The sequence below is a fragment of the Pithys albifrons genome, chromosome 17, assembly GCF_047495875.1.
Source record: "Pithys albifrons albifrons isolate INPA30051 chromosome 17, PitAlb_v1, whole genome shotgun sequence".
In the NCBI taxonomy this organism is placed as follows: Eukaryota; Metazoa; Chordata; class Aves; order Passeriformes; family Thamnophilidae; genus Pithys; species Pithys albifrons.
In genome coordinates this window covers 10812084-10817322 of record NC_092474.1, presented here as the reverse complement: position 1 = coordinate 10817322, position 5239 = coordinate 10812084, and positions in this window count along the sequence as shown.

The following is a 5239-nucleotide window of genomic DNA, read 5'->3' as shown; positions in this document are numbered from 1 at the left end:
GGTGGCTGGGCTGGGGGAGAAGGACTTGGGCACACACACCCCCCACTGTCAGCACCGGTGTCCGGAGACACGTCCTTGCCGTAGGAAGGGGAGTCACTGCTGGCCACTAACCCGTGTCAGGACTCTGCCCTCCCTCCCACTGTCCCCAAGGGGCCTGGAGGTGCTTCACAGCAAGGGCAGCATGGAGGGTTCCATCCCTGCATCCCCTCCACTGGCACCAGGGCAGGTGAGAGCCCCTGTGATATTGTGGCAAAGGAGCAGTGGGAGAGAGGGCCCAGAGGGGAATAGGCAGGAATAGCCACCCCCTCGACACTTTCAGACCATTTCAGACACAGCTGTGAGCACATGTACAGTGGGGCCGGGCTGTGGGAGCTGAGCTGTGACTTAGGTGGTGCTGGGGATTGGCTGGGACCCTCCTTGCAGGGCAGTGCCCTGCTCTCCAGCCTCTTCACACTTGGAAATGCTGCACATGACAGCAGCCTCCAGGCCCCACCAGCTGTTTCCAGACACATCGGATGCTTATCCTCCTTCCCTTTTCACCAAGATGCTCCCAACCTACCACTCCCTTCCCCTACTCTACCAGACCTATAGTTGTGCCCTTTCTCTATGCAGAGGCTCAGTCACAAGTTGCCAGCACTAACTTCTGCTGGGCTTCAAAGGGCATCGCTCTGTGTTCCTCAGTATGACTGGGAGCTGTTTTCCTCTCTGTCTCTTTAACCCAACTGGAAGGTTAAGGGCCAATATCCTCCTGCTCCCTCCACCTCAAATCTTTCACTTCCCAGGTTCTCTTTCATATTCTTGGGTTCCACAAATCCATGTCCCAAAGGAGGATTGTCACTTCTGCCTTCCTGTTGCTGTGCCAACCAGCATAGCTGCAGAGATGGCTCATACCCCAGCAGTGGAAAAAGTGTGTTTCTTCTATTTGTGTGTGTGTACTTGTGTTTGCACAGGTGTGTGCACTGGGAAAGGTTTGTGTGTGTGCATGTAAAAGCCAGGAGCACAGAGAGGCACCTGGGAGTGCAGCAGCAGGAGAGTTGTGTGTAAGTGGGTGTATGCAAACTATGTGTGTGTATCTATGGAGCTGGTCCCATCTTAGAAATGTGTGTGTGAGCCAAGAAATTGGAAAATGGATATTTACACATCTCTACATTTACTGGCACAACAGCTGTATTGTGATTAGGAGATGAGGGTGATAAACTGAACAGAGTCCAGAGTCCTGGTAAGTTATAAATGTATAAAAAATCCACTGCGCAGACTGGAAGGGCACACCCACGTGGGGACAGCCCTTCCCAAATCTTTGTTCGTGAAGCTGAGCCACACACACACACTGGGGAAGGAGAGACCTGTGCAGGCTGGTGTCTGCCAAAGGGAGTGCTGGCACACAACTGTGCTTCACTTGCAGTGCAGCCTGTTGAGGAAGGAGCTGCTTGTACATGCAGAGCAGGAGAACAGCTGTGCTGCAGAGCTGTGCCTGCCCGTGGGGACCAGTGACGGCTCAGGGCTGTGTGCCAGAGACACTGTGCAGGAGCCCAGTGGGCAATCAGAGGCCACAAGTGTGGTGGCTGCCTCTGCCTGCTCCTTCCCAGCCCCTGCTTTGAGCACACACATCTTGTGCCTGCAGTGTCAAATGGCAGGACACAGTCTTGATTTATTTAAAATGGTAACCCCATTTCTAGAGCCTGTGCTTATCCACAGTGCAGCATCCCAGTGGGTGGGGAAGTTCTCTGCAAACTGGCAGGTCCCTGTGTTTGTAGTGTGGCAGACACCAGTACTAGGGGATGGGTGGCTGCAGGACATCTTTGTGTCATTGCAGAGGCAGTCCTGGAGCCACAGCTACTTCCAAGGAAAGCTGAGTCTGCCAAATGATCTGCAGCTTTGTTCTGCCAGGTCTCGCCATGATACAGCGAACAGGTCAGACAGGGCAGGTCTCAAAAGCCTTCATATTTTCTTTCTCCCAGCAGCAGCTCTTGCTGCCAGTCTGATTTTACTTTCACAACAAACCCCAAATAATCCCAGGGAGTTTTACCATTTTCTTGTGCAGACAAGGGCAGAGATTAAAGCTCCAGTCTAAATAATCTAATTCCAGAGATAATCCTTTTGCTCTCATCTCCAATTCAGTATTAGGGAAGCTTCCAAAGAGCTCCACATAGCAGGGCACAGCTGGTCCCCTCTGGGTACCTGAGCCCTGTAGCCCCATGCTGTCCAGGAGGTGGTCCCAGCAGTGGGGCTGGCTCACCTTGACTTCTTAGATGTCTCATTAGCCATGAGATCTGCTTCTGAGCCATATCTCTCTTGCTCTTTTTGGACCATCCTGATCCCATTTTACAGCAGGGAATGGCTGATACCAAGAATATGTGCCCCACATGACTTGTGAATGTTCACATCTGTAGGTAGAGCAAGTGGGACTGATTCAAGACTGAGTCATGTTGGCACAGCTGCCAGGGGACAGGGAGAGATGAAGGGACTGAGAAGACGACCCTGAGCCTTTCACTTGTAGGTTACTGGTGTAAATCCAGCCTGCAACAAGGGACTGACTGATGGCTCAGTGGATTAGTAACAGGACAGAGCCTTTGACATCTGGGGCACAAGCTGGCATCAAGTTGCTGGTGACCGCAGGTATGGATTTCGGGCGGCAGTGTAGGACATCATGGACACAGGCCACATGGCACGTCTGCTGTCCTCTGCCAGTGGCCATGGCCAGCCTGTGGGCCAGGGCTCCTGCCCCTGGATGAGCACAGCCACTGCCCTCCTCGCTGACTGCTCCTCAGTTAATCCCTCTTGCTTCATGATGGGCCACTGATTTGTGGGAAATGATCCTCTACGCCAGTTATTAGAAGATGCTCAGCCTGGGGAGGCAGAAGAGGTATTGCAATGCAAGGCTGAGTCCTCAGATGAAGGGAAAAGGGAGGGGTTTTTTCCTCTGTTCAAGGAAATGCTCCTCTTTTCAAGGAAAAGTTGCTGATACTTCCCTGTGAGATGTGCAGGAGCCCCAGGAGCCCTCAGCAGAGTCCCCAGGCTTGGCACATCCACAGAAGTCCCTGGTGACACTCCCAAGACAAGGATGAGCAGGGTTAGCTCCCAGCAGCCCTTGTAGAGATCTTGGAGCCTCCTTCAGCTGAGGGACCTATCTTGGCCATACCTAAACATTATCAAGCAAATCCCTTCATGTCTGAATTCCTGCTGATGGGCATGTTTGGTCTGGGCTGAGCAGTCTGATGGTCGATTTGCAATGCAGCCCCAATCACTGGCTGCACAGTGCCATTTTGTGTGTGTGAGAGCAGTGAAAGCCCTGCTGAATTGGGGGCTACCTGCCTGAGCCCACCTGGGCCACGAAGTGGGCTGCATGGGGCACTCAGCAGGACCTCTGCTGCCCTGCAGGGTTTCAGTACTGGAAACACGAGGATTTGCACCCACTGCTGTGTGTAACTTCTGCCCCAGCCATCCCTCCACCTGCTGATGATTTACTCTATCCCACTTTCCATCTCATTTTTATACATCGTGGCAGTCACCTGGTGACACACAAAGTGTTTATGTGCTTTGAAGTTGTGCTTCTGACCCCAGCACATCACAGTTTAAACTGAGAGATTAGAGAGGATCGCCTGTAATCAGTACAAATGAGCTCTAATGAGCCCTCACTCAGCCTCGCCAACTGGACAGCATTGTCCTGGCCACGGCTCTTTGCACTCCTTTGGTAACAGAACTTGGGGGACACCCAACAGGTCACAAACACAGCAGGAATATGGCAGATTAGCCTGGATTTTATCAGATGCTGCCAGGGCTGGGGTCTGTAACACTGAGATGATTTGCCAGGAACCAGCGAGAGGCGGCTAATTCTGGGGAGGTGCTAAGCGTGTGCATTTCACGGTGCTTTTCTGGATGTGGTTTCCTAAGGCACCTTGTAGTTTCAGGAACCCCTTCCTGGCTGCAGTGCTGGCACAGGAACACGGCAGTGCCACGTCTGCCCTGGTCCAATTATATGACAAGCCCAACAACCGATATGACAGCAGCAGGAACGTGCTCAGGGGCACACCCTGACCTGGGCAGAGCAGGCTGGGGAGCAGGGGTGGGTGGTTACACCCCCACCCTCAAACAGTCCATTTCTCCAAGGCTGTGGCTGGTTCAGAGGCCCCCAAGTGCATTGCAAAAGCAAGGAACCCGTTTAATTCTCAATCTGCAGCACCAAGTCTTTATTTCTAGAAGTAAATGCTTTGTGGCAGCCGTAATTAATAAAACATCACCGGAGCTTAGGAGCAGGCACTGCTAATGCAGCCAGTACCTGGAGCACAGCCCCGAGGCATGTCCAGTGTGTGACGCCTGAGGAGCACCGCGATCAGACAGAAAAGGGCAAACAGAGGCAAACACCAGGTTATTTGCTTCCCCGTCGTGTAGGGAGTGAGTTTCCTTCCACCTGCATCTGGAATGTCTCACTCCAGCCCTCCCAAGACCTTACCAAGGTCCTCCAGAAGAAACCGCAGGATGTAACACTGTGCTGTAAAACCCCCCGCCGGGAGCAGCCCGCTGGCCGTGTCACGGTGCCCTCCCCGCCTTCCCCCTCCGTGCCCGCTGTGCTTCTCACGCAGGTCACTGCGCTCCAAGGTGCTTTCACGCCACCGGCCGCCTCGCTCCTTACCGGGCGGGCGGCAGCTCCTTCTCCCATCCTCCACGGCAGGGCCGGGCGGGGGAACCAGGGAACCAGCTCCGGGGGCTGCTGTTCAGAGCGGGGCGGGCACGGAGCCGCTCCCGCTGCCCCCGCCCCGCTCGCAGCCCCTTCCCCGAGCACTCCGGGGCCGCTCCGGTCCTCGCTGCTGCCGCGCCTCCCGTTGCCGCGGCAACCCGCCGGCTGCGCTTCCCGCCGCCGCCCCACCGTGCCCCGCGGTCCGCCGCGCTGGAGCCCCGCGATTGGCGGCGCGGAGGGGCGGGCTCTGCGCTGGCGGCCGGCGCTCAGGGCAGCTCGCTGGGCTGTCCCTGCTGCAGACACCGCTGGGGACCCGCGGACGCCACTCCTCCCCCTCCCTTTCCTCGGTGCCGGTGCCGGTGCCGGTGCCGCGCCCCCGGCCCGCGGGACCCGCTCGCGCCGCCGGCCCCGCGCCGCCTCCCATTGGCCCTCCGCCTCATGAATATGCAAAACCAGCCCCGCGGTCGCCCAATGGCAGGAGGGCGCTCATTAAATATTCGCTCAGCTGCGCGCGGATTGGCCGGCGTGCGCCCCGCCCCGGCAGCGGGGCAGGCCGCCCCCTGT